The following is a 12089-nucleotide window of genomic DNA, read 5'->3' on the forward strand; positions in this document are numbered from 1 at the left end:
GTGATGTGGTTGAACACTAAGTAGACATAAGTCACTGCATGCTCACACTCATAGGTGCTAAGTGAATTGTGGATAATAAAGCAGCCTGGAGAGAAAGGGGAGAAATTAAGTAGTAATTGGTCCTAATGCCCGGGGCTTTAAAAATGAAAAGAAAGCAACCTTATTAAGATTTCAAATACATACATTTACTTCAGTTACAATTCTAACCTTTGGGGTTGAATTCCTCCCCAAAGATGCAAAGAAAACATTCAACAGTGCATTTTTTAATGCTTAAGATAAAGGTTTTCTTTGGACTTTGTGAACTCTTTTGAGTCCAGGTGAGCCTCAAGTACAGGCCTGCGGAGAAGGCTCATATGCAGACAGATGCACAACACAGAGAGACAGGCATATATGAACCTCAGCACTTATGCGCAGAAATAAATGGGGTGAAATGAAATAAAAACCATGATCCAGGGTTGGAGAGATGGTTCACTAGTTAGAAGCTCTCGGAGTTCCTCCAGAGGGCCCGAGTTCAGTCCTCAACCCCACATCAGGAGGCTCAAACGGCCTGTCACTAACTCTACATTGAGATCAGACACCTTCTGCTGGCCTCCAGCAGACACCAGGCATGCATTCGCACATAATAAAAATAAAGAATAAGATAAAATAAACACAGGGCCCAATACCAAGAGCTGCGGAGAGAAGCTTGTAGCCTGTCATTCTGGAGAAGCACAGCCTGCTACTTTGATCAGAGACAGAGAATTCTCAAGAGAGTAGCACAGAAGCTGAGAAATGGTTCTGGAAAGGTTGGTGACACGCTTCATGTCTTAGATGCCTCTTCCTAGAGAGGCGAAAGGTGTATAAACCTGGCTGGGCTTGTCTGGCAGTAAGTGAGGGTCTCCCGCAAAGACAGAGGTGAGTGCCCAGGACGGAGCCTTCACTACTAACGGGTGGGTGTGGCTGCCACCTTCCACCTCTCAGCCATAATCACCCATGGGGAGCGCTGATTGGCTGAAACCCATTCAATCTCACATAGGGAACATCCAGTTAGCTAAATTTGCATCCCTCCCTGCTGAATTCCTTCTGTTTCTTCCCTTCCTCAAGACTCCCAGGTAATCCTACCCCAAATTTGGGGATCAGGACACTAGTTTAGCTATTGGGAGGAAAAAAGAAGTTCGTTAAAGTTTTCAACACTGACTAGCTGGGTCAAAGACGCCTGGAGGTGAGCTTGGAATCACCTAAGCGGGGACCATGGGGGCTCGCAGAGCCTGCAGCGACAATCATGGAGCCTGCATGGGTCTGCGCTAGGTCCTCTGCATATATGCTATGGTTGTTAGCTTGGTGTTTGGGGGAGACGCCTAACAGAGGGAGTGGGGAAGTCTCTGAGCCTTTTCCTCCTCCTGGGTTGCTTCACCCAGGCCTTGGTGTGAAGGTTTTGTACCTGATCTTATCGTACCTTGTTGTGCCGTGTTCCGTTGATGTCCCTGGAAGGCTTGCTCATTTCTGGGGGAGATGTGGGGTGTGAGTGGGGGTGTGGATCTGAGGGAGATTGAAGGTGGAGGGCGGAAGTGGGAGGGGTGGAGGGAGGGAAAGCTGCAGCCCGGATGTACAGTCTGAGAGAAGAATAAATAACAAAGAAAAGAAAGGTTGAGGCCCGGTGGTGGTGATGCACGACTTTAATCCCAGCACTCCGGAGGCAGAGGCAGGCGGATCTCTGTGAGTTCAGGACCAGCCTGATCTACACGAGCAAGTTCCAGGACAGCTTCTAAAGTCACAGAGAAACCCTGTCTCGAAACCCTGCCCCTCCCCAGAAAAAAGAAAAAAGAAAAGAAAGGTTGAGAGGTTCTGGACTGCACATGGGAAGAGCAGGCAGGAGTCACGGCAAGCATTGCCACTGACCGTGCCTGAAGCAGTTCAGCTCGGGCTGGACTGCCGAATGGTATTGGCTGCAGTGTTTCGCTGTGCATACAAAGTTTTCTGCTCTTTTCTTGTTTTTTTGTTTTGCTTTTCGAGACAGGGTTTCTCTGTGTCGCTTTGGAGCCTGTCCTGGAACTTGCTTTGTGGTCTCACAGACTGACGTTTCTATGTATTCCAAGTGTGTATGTGTATGCATGTGCTACCCCTGTGTCACAAAAAGAAAAAGAGGGAAGGAAGGGAGACGGCAGGTTTTGAATGCTCAGGCTCTCCAGCTGGCCTCTGAGCAGGGCTTCAAGAATCCGGATGTCAGCCCTTCCTGTGGCTAGTCAACCTCACACAGCTCTCAGCAGCAAGCCTGCGTGCTCGTGGAGGTGGAGCTGCACACTTACGGAGACTCACAGGCGAGGTGTGAAGCCGGGATGATGAGTCGTGGAAGCCCAGAGCGCGAAGGTGTGAAGCCAGAGTGGCAAGGGTCTTCACCACTCAGGAACAACTGGGTCAAAGGCTGGACTTAATTGACAGGAAGGAGATTATCTCTCCCCTCTGTGGTGACAGTCTCTAGCTTGCGTGTTAAACTTTTCAAAAGAGGCCATGGATTCTGCCACCAAAGAGGAAAATGTAGTTGTGCCTAACATATCTCTTGTCAAATCTTTGGTTCCCCTCCCCCCACCAAGTAACCAAAGCAAAACACAGCAACGAATGTTGTAACCATCTTACTCCAGTGAACAGTTGGGTTGGTAAGAATCTGACATTGATTTGATGGCTACCTCTGGGTATGCACAGATGCTTGTGGCCATTCAAGAACACATATGTATGTGGATTTGGAGGCCAGAGGACAACCTCGGGAGTCACTCCTCAGAAACTGACTGAATCCTTTCCCCAGCCCTGGGTAGCTGTGGATTTTTTCAGCTGAACATTTGCAAGTGTTCTTACGCATTGCCTCATGTAAACTGCTATGCAGATGGTTTTGTTCTGGGCAACCTTTCTACAGTTAAGTGCAAATTAGCACTAGTGCTATGACATGTGTGTCTGCCTTCTCTCAGTTAGCTAGAAACCCACCAAGAAGTACAGCTGATAGGTGGCTCTAGTGTACCGTTGGTCACAGACACCCCAATCTGTGGTTTTTCTGGGCATTGTGCTTGACATTTTATGTTTGTTTTATTGGGCGCATTATAAATTCTTACTCTATTGTCTGTGATACTTCAATAGATCGAAATATAAGAATGGAGTAGCAGATGGGCGGTGGTGGTACATGTCTTCAATCTCAGCACTTGGAAGGCAGAGGCAGGTGGATCACTGTGAGTTTGTGAGTTCGAGGCCAGCCCTGTCTACAGAGTGAGTTCCAGGACAGGATTCAAAGCTACACAGAGAAATCCTGTTTCGAAAAAAGCGAACAAACAAACAAAACATGAAAGAAAAAAGAGAATGGTCTTGCATGGTGGCACCTATCCATAACCTTGGTATACGGGAGGCTGAGACAGGAGGATCAGGAGTCAAGGTCATCTTTGGTTATATAGTGAGTATGAGGCTGCTCTGGTCTGCATGAGACACTGTCTCAAACAAAACAAAAAATGCATTTTTTATGTTATGTGTATATACAGATATACGTGTGTGTGTGTCATAAGTTTATGCATTATATTTCTGTCTATCCATCATCTATCTAAAGTATAAGATTATATGGTTTACAACCACAATAGCAGAAGAAATGACTTTTTATTAGTTACAATGTAAGAGCCAAAATAGACAAGAGAATTTTCTGGCCTTCATGGCAGGTCAGTGACCATCTGTTTCCTCTGTATTTAGTTGTCTGAACAGTTGGGTTGCATTTCCTCTGCATAATGCTTAACTTTTTAAGACCAAAAAGCTCTGTCCAAAGACAGCGTACAGATGTGTTGCCTTGCAAATTTAAGTAGGCATTTATATGCGCCTCAGTTTTATATCTGAGATAGCTGATGGAATTTAGTCTAGAATTGTATTTTTGTTTCATTTAACCCTGGATTGTCCCCAACTTGATTAATATATTGTATAATCTTGTGCAAAAGAGCCATTTAAGAAAACAGGATTTTTGGGATATTGTCAGCCTGTAAAAACTATAAATGCAAACAATATTATTTAGAATTAGTACTATTGGAATTTTTTTCTGAGGCAGAGGCAAGTGAATCTCTATGAGTTCGAGGCCAGCCTGGTCTACAAAGCAAGTTCCAGAACAGGCTCCAGAGCTACACAGAAAAACCCTGTCTTGCCGGGCATTGGTGGCGCACACCTTTAATCCCAGCACTCGGGAGTTTGTTTTCTGGATGTGCTTCAGTGTCAGAACACTAAGCTAATATGGCCTTGCAGCACTATAGAGAAGAAAGAAAATATTGTGCATGTAGCAACTGTGTCTACATGTACATGTGTGTATTCTGAAACTCTAATAACTACTGTTTTACCAAAAACATGATATTTGGTGACGTCTGTGTGCAATACAATAAAGATTGTTGCATACTAAATAAATGATGTTTCAAAGTAGCCTCTGTGACCTGTATTCCTTGGCATTCACCTGTGTTGGTCTGAATGAGAATGGCCCCCACGGGTTCATATGTTTGATTGCTTGGTGAACTGTTTAGGAAGGATTAGGAGGTGTGGCCTTGTTGCAGGAGGTGTGGCCTTGGGGGTAGTCCTTGAGGCTTCAAAAGCCCACACCAGGCCCAGTCAGGATTTCTCTGTTTCCTGTGGATAAGACGTAAGCTGTCATCTATGGCTCTGGTGCCACACCTACTTGCCTGCTACCATGTTCCCCACCATGACGGTCATGGACTCACCTTTTGGAGCCGTAAGCAAACTCCCTATTCAATGCTTTCTTTTGCATGATGCCTTCGTCAAGGTGTCTCTTTACAGAAATAGAAACGTAGCCAAGGACATTACCAATGCTGTACAAATTGAACTAAATTGAATGCCTATCAAAGCGAAGTCAAAGGCCTTGAAGAAATCTCGAGAAACAAAGGCCAACTTCATCACAGGTGAAAGAGCTACCCTTCTTCTGAGGGAGAGAGAGAGACAGAGACAGAGACAGAGACAGAGAGACAGAGAGAGAGGGGGAGAGAGAGAGAGGATTGTCTTCATACATTGCATCATTCTTATATTTTTGGTTGTGAGCCTAGCCTTTAACGGCTGAGCCATCTCTCCAGCCCTGCATCATTCTTAGGCAGGTTTGCTGTTTACTGTTTTGAAGAAGCTGTCCCCTAAGTTATTTTCCTTTAGTGAAGACTTTATATGAAATGATTTTGCATCTGTGGTTTATAGTATGGAATGCTTTCACACAAGCTGCCCCCCCAATCCCCTACAATGCTAAAAGCCTTCACAACCATTTGTCCTAGTAAGAAATTTAGTGCTAGCTGGGCATTGGTGGCGCACACCTTTAATCCCAGCACTTGGGAGGCAGAGGCAGGTGGATCTCTGTGAGTTCAAGGCCAGCCTGGTCTGCAGAGCAAGTTCCAGGACAGCCTCCAAAGCAATACAGAGAAACCCTGTCTCAAAAAAACAAAACAAAACAAAAAAATAGAAATTTAGTGCTTTGCCATCCGCTAGTTTTCCAGACAGGGAACATTTAGTCATCACACCACAGAGTCTACTCCCTGCCGCCTCCTTAGTGTCCTCTGTTCTTTCCTGACTTGTAGTCTGTGTCTCAGTCTAACTGAAGTTTTTTCATGGTTAGATGGAGTTAGGGACTAGGGGAAAAGCACTCGAAGGGATGGACTACCTTTCTTATCAGCATATTTGGAGGACTGCACTAGCCATATAACTTACCACTAGTACTGTTAAGCTTGGTTGAACAGTTTAGGTAGTGTTTGCCACTACGAAGTTACTCCATTTTAACAATGGTGTCACTACCTCCAGGCCATACTCGAGGTGAAGGTTTAAGACGCTTCCTCTCCTACTCATTCATTCATTCAGTCAATCAATATTCTGTTTTTGGACTCATGTTTAATTTTATTTTGGGCTATGTTTGGGGGTTTTGTTTTGTTTTGTTTTTATTCAGAAAGGGTTTCATGCGGTAGCCTGAGACAGCCTTGAGCTCTATATGTAATCATGGATGACCTTACGTCATGGATGACCTTACCATCTGCTTCTCCTGTCTCCACCTCTCAAGTGCTAGAACTATAGCATCACACCTGGCTTGGCTTATAATCCAATTCTATGTTACTTATTCTTTTGCTCAAAATATCCCAGTAGTGAGATGAGTTAGTGGGTAAAGTGCTTGAACCAGGCAAGTCTCTAGGGCTCTCTGGTTAGCCAGTGTTGCAGAAGTGGCAAGCTCCAGGTTCAGTGAGATACCTTGTCTCATTAAATAAGTAAATAATAAGGTAGAGAGAGTGATAAAGACACCCAACCTAACTCTGGCCTGCACATGTACAGACAGGTACATACACCTGTACACACACACACACACACACACACACACACACACACACACACTGATGAGTTTCATTATGTCGTTTTCATGCCTGTATCCATCAAGTTGCTATCATGTCTAATTCCATTACTATGAAGCCCTGCAATGTACCGACCGTTGTTGCTTTCCTTCCTTCCCTGGGACTCTGTAGTGATGTAGCTAGGAACACAGACATCAGGGTCAGTCCCTTGGCTTGAGCCCTGGCTTCATTACTCACTACCTGCATGACCCGGGCTTAATAAACTTAATCAGCTATGCTTCAGTTTCTTTGCTTTTTGTAACAGTTGTATTCAGGAGTGTGGTGATACATTGCTTATGATCTAATAAAGTCACTAAATATCAGATTGCAAAGCCAGCCACACTAGTTAGCCACAGAAGCTGGGCAGTGGTGGCATACACCTTTAATCCCAGAGGCAGATGGATCTCTGTGAGTTCAAGGCCACCCACTCAGTGCTACATGAGAGTGAATCAATCTAAAAGAGAAACAGAGCTCACACCTTTAATCCCAGCACTAGAGAGGTATATAAGACAAGAGCAGGGTCTCATGGGAGATTCAGTTTCTAGAAACAGGGAGGGCAGGATCTCAATTTCAGCCTTGGGAGAGGTAAGAGCTACTGGCTGGCTGCTTTCCTTCTCTGATCTTCAGCTTGAACCTCAATATCTGCCTCTGGGTTTCTATTATTTGTGTCACACAGGAGGCTTAGGCAAGAGGATACTCACAGATACAAGGCCAGACTGGATTATATAGTGAGTTCCAGGACGGCCTGGACAGAGAATGAGATGCTCTTGACTCAGGAAAACAAAACAGAAAACCCCACTTACTAAATGGGTTTATACAAGTAAAACACACAAAGTAGTGCACCCCTCATAGTAAAGTGCTAAATAACTAACTTTTTAAAAAGTCTCAACCACCCAGCACTTGGGAGGCAGAGGCAGGCGGATCTCTGTGAGTTCGAGGCCAGCTTGGTCTATAAGAGCTAGTTCCAGGACAGCCTCCAAAGCCACAGAAGAAACCCTGTCTCGAAAAACCAAAAAACAAACAAACAAACAAACAAACAAACAAAAAGTCTCAACCAGATTTATTTGACAAAAATAATCACTAGCCAACAGGAGCCTGATGGCTAAGTTTTAAAGGTGTTTGTAAATATTCAAAAATCAATATACAACATAAAGGAAAATCATCCCAGTATGGAAAAAAAATCCGTTCATTTAATATTTATTCTCGGAGGATCGGTGTGTGTCTCTGTGGCAAGTCTTTTAACCATTGCTTCTCCGCACCGCACCCCTGTCCCTGCTTCTCCACACCGCACCCCTGTCCTTCAAGCGCAGCACGGTAGGGGCTGCTCTTGCTCCCTCTTCCCATGATCATTGTCTTTCTGCTGCACACATCTTTCTTTATGCTTGAAACCTGGATTTTTTCTTTCTTTTTCTTTTTTTAAAGTTTTTCGTCAAGTGGGATCTTCCTTTGGGTGTGAAGTTTTTTTTATTTGACTATGTAGCATTCCATCATTTTAATATTCCCAGAGAGAATGCGACGCAGCAGTGTTGGAATGCAGCTTTGGCATTTTAGGAATATTTTAAATCTTTGAAGTGACGGTTCCTTTAAAAATGGAAGAAATATCTGAAATATTTAGGCTTGACAAAGATACAAACGATGTGTCCTGAACCCCATCATTTATACTTATGTCCTTGGGACACTATGCAAGTTCTGTAGGCAGCCTGAGCTATTTCCTTTGAAGCGTGTGCCTATTGATCTGCAGTTAAATGAGGTCTTACACGGCTAGGAAAAACTAAAACATTACAGATCTGGAGAGAACATTTAGATAAGCCTCTTAATTAAAGAAAGACTGTGGAATGTCTTACTTTGGTTCCAATGCTGTGATAAAACTCCATGACCAAAAGCAGCTTGGGAGGAAAAGGTTTATAGTGTGTCTCAATGGAAGATGGGGCAGTAGCCCGGGGCATAAACCTGGAGGTGGGAACAAAAGCAGAAAACCGCGGGGAGGGCTGCGTACTGGCTTGCTCTCCATGGCTCACTCTGCCTGCCTCCTTATACCGTCCAACACCACCTGCTCGGGGTGACATTGCCCACCGTGTGGGATTCTCCCACACCAGTTATGAAACAAGAGAATGCCCCCACAGACCTCCTTCGTGGGCAATCTTACAGAGGCATTCCCCCTTCCAAGATGACTCTACCTTGTGTTAAGCTGACCAAACAACCAACCAGCATGTGGATCTCATTCTAGAAAAGCTAAAGGTCATGGCTAAACGCACGTATTCTGACTCTCTTTCCCCAAATCAATAATGTAACAAGAGCCGGGCGTTGGTGGCGCACGCCTTTAATCCCAGCACTCGGGAGGCAGAGGCAGGCGGATCTCTGTGAGTTCGAGGCCAGCCTGGTGTACAGAGCGAGTTCCAGGACAGCCTCCAAAGCCACAGAGAAACCCTGTCTCGAAAACCCAAAAATAAAAAAAAAAATAACAATGTAACAAGAGAGGCCTGTGACTAGGTGTTTTAAACAATGATTCCAGCTGACTTCTCACAAGGCAAATGTGCAAGGACTGATATAATGTAAGACTGGATTCTGTATGGGGAAACTAAGGCCCAGGGGGAAAGATGACCCGCCCATCCCATACGCAGCACTGGGAAACTAAAGCAGGAGTGTCTCAGAAAAGCTGGCACGACGAGCTGCTGTACATTGCTGGTGGGATTATACATTGCTTGGCAGAGCTGTTCTGGCAGATAGTTAGGCAATGCATGTCATAGCACTAAATGTGCTTACTACCGATTCAGTAACTTAGGATGGGAAAGGTATTTCTTTAAAAAAATTTTTTTAACATTTATTTGTGTGTGTGTGTGTGTGCAAGATCAGAGAACCCTGCCTATGGCAGTCAGAGAACAATTCAAGGGAGTTGGTTCTCCTACCATCAAACTCAAGTCATCAAGCTTGCCACCGAGTGCCTACACCTGGTGACAGACATCTGTCCAGCCCACAAAAGGTTTTCTTCAGTTGTCACTTTGACCACTTGCGTGAGAAGCACCGGGGTTGCTGTGGAGATGTCGACCTCAAGGCCCCATTTAGATGGACTGGATCAGACTCTGTGGGCACCGGGGTTGTCAATCTGCATTTGTAGACATTCCCCGTGAAAAGTCCGTGTTCGCTAAGGGTCAGAAAATGCCGACCTATCAGGAGAGCTGAGCCTTAAAAGATCAGAAGGGCAACAACATGGAGGGGCATCCTCTATGGGTATCAGAGTCCAGGGGCCACAAAGCGTCCACTTGTGTGGGAAATGAGGTAAACAGGGTCGGGATGGGTTTCCTAGAGAAGGGCTTTGGGCGGAGCACCAGAGCCCCAGAAGGTGAAAGGCTGAGGGGACAGGATGCCCTGGTGTGGGGAGTTTGAGCTTGAGGCGTGAAGGGGAGCCCTGTGCAGGTGTGAGGAAGGTTTTGGTAAGGGAGTTGGCCAGTCGCGATGTATGGAGGCCCGAGTAAGGAGGACATCTGGGTGAATGAAGGAAGTGACAGTTCTGGCTAATAGTTCTACGCAGAGGTGTTGATGCGATGCGTAAGTGTGTGTGGATGAGGAGGGTCAGGTTCCCCCCGTTGGAGAAGGGAAGGACGCAAAAGTGCACCGGCCTGAGGATTGGGTTTGAAGTAAAAGAACTGTGTGGTTTAGACAGATAAGACAGGCCTGCAGACGCTTCTAAACATGACAGTGAATCCACCTTCTGTCTAAATACTTTTTCCCTCTCAGAGGAACCAGAGACCTCGGAGAAATGGGGGTTGCAATGCCAGCTTTGGGATGGAGAACATGGGAAGAGTGTGTTTGTCACTTTTCTAGTTGCTGTGACCCCATGACTGTCAGGAAAATGGGGGCGGGTGGGGTTTGCTCCGACTCATCGTTTGAGGGGACACAGTCCATCTTGGAAGTGCCACCAGTCCCCCCCCCCCCCAGTGACCTGCTTCCTCCAGGAAGGCTCTACTTGCTACATGGTCTAAAACCTTTTGAAACTGTGCCACAAAGCGGGGGTCCAAGTCTGTAGGGGACATTGTACATTCAAACTACGAGGAGCCTGAATCCTTCTCACTATTTGAAGCAGAAAGAGTCTCACCCCCAAATGTGAGTGGTGCCTTCTGGTGGGTGCCCAGATAAATGGACGAAGGAAACTACCTGTGCCTGCTTTTCTTCACTCTTGCTGGCAAGCTCATCTGTCCATTTCCAAAGCATCCCTTCACTGCTGACTTCCAGATAGTTGTGCTGGCACATGACACTAAGCTCAGCACACAGGAGGCAGAGGCAGGGTTTGAGGCCACTCTGGTCTACATAGAGAGTCCAAGACCAGTGCCAGGCTGCTACGTAGCATAGAGAGAGGGAGGAGAGAGAGAGAGAGACAGAGACACAGAGACACAGAGAGAGACAGAGACAGAGACAGAGACACAGAGACAGAGACACAGAGAGAGACAGAGACAGAGACAGAGACAGAGACACAGAGACAGAGACAGAGACACAGAGAGACAGAGAGAGAGAGAGAGAGAGAGAGAGAGAGAGAGAGAGAGAGAGAGCAAAATTCTTATGGTTTCCACTGTAGATTGAGGACCAGCAGTTCTCCGGGAATCCTCCAGGCCTCCAGTGCAAGACTGGGACTATTGAACCACCCAGCCTCATGGACTAAACAGCTGCTAGATTCTTGCCCTCTTCAGAGTGAGACAACCGTTGGTGGACTACCCACACCACATCCCATAAGACCCTGTAACTCTAATTTGAGCTAACAGTTTGGAGAGACAGAGCTTTGAATTGTAACATTACCATAAACAGATCTTATTTGTCTACATGTACCTATCAAGTAGCAAGAGAACTACTGGAGTCTTTTTAGAAGAATAATCCTTAGCAAAGTATTTGCCTCTACACTAAATGTGCTAACGGTAGGCACATTTTCACTCAGTAAAGCTTGCTTCCTAGGGTTGGAATAGGTGTTGAGTGATCCTCAACTTGAAGACAATTCCGTAGCATTTGTGAGTGAGTGTGTGTGTTTGTGAGGGGGGCTTGGGGATGTGGAGAGGTGGAGTAGGGTAGCTAAAGGCAGGAGCCTGGAATCAGGAATTGTGGAGGAGCACTGCTTGCTCTCTGGTTCCCCAATAGCTTAGCTAGCATCTTTATACAGCCCAGGCTCATCTGCAAAGGGACAACACCACCCGCAGTGGACTGGACCCTCCTGCATCAATTAACAGTCAAGAAAATGCCCATAGACACAGACACAGACCAATCTGATCAGGGCATTTCCACCATGGAGGCCTTCCTCTCAGACGGCCCTAGCCTCAAACTGTCAACAAATGGTAACTAGGAGGACCACCTTTCTCTCAAAATTGGCAAAATAGTTTCCTCTTTATTTGATTTGACTATCTCTCATTCAAAATAAATTTCTTCCTTCCTTCCTTCCCCTTCCTTCCTTCCCCTTCCTTCCTTCCTTCCTTCCTTCCTTCCTTCCTTCCTTCCTTCCTTCCTTCCTTCCTTTCTTTCTCCCCCCCTCCTTAGGTTACTCTGTATAACAGAACAGCCCTGACTATCCTGGAGCTCCCTCTGTAGACCAGACTGAACTGGTAGTCACAGAGATCCACCTGCCTCTGCCTCCTGGGTGTTGGGAGTAAAGGTGTGCGCCACCATCACCTGCTAGACAGGTTTCTTTTAGTTATTTGTTGTTGTTGTTGGTTTTGGTTTTTTTCTTTGTGGTGATGGTGGTGGTGGGTAGACAGTGTTGTT

At 46.0% G+C, this 12089-nt stretch overlaps 1 pseudogene; it reads left to right on the forward strand.

The window, feature by feature from the left end:
• The first annotated feature begins 9803 nt into the window (after positions 1-9803).
• LOC121134103 overlaps positions 9804-12089 on the forward strand; it is a 4859-nt pseudogene continuing 2573 nt past the window's right edge.

The sequence above is a fragment of the Mesocricetus auratus genome, unplaced genomic scaffold (assembly GCF_017639785.1).
Source record: "Mesocricetus auratus isolate SY011 unplaced genomic scaffold, BCM_Maur_2.0 Super-Scaffold_100026, whole genome shotgun sequence".
In the NCBI taxonomy this organism is placed as follows: Eukaryota; Metazoa; Chordata; class Mammalia; order Rodentia; family Cricetidae; genus Mesocricetus; species Mesocricetus auratus.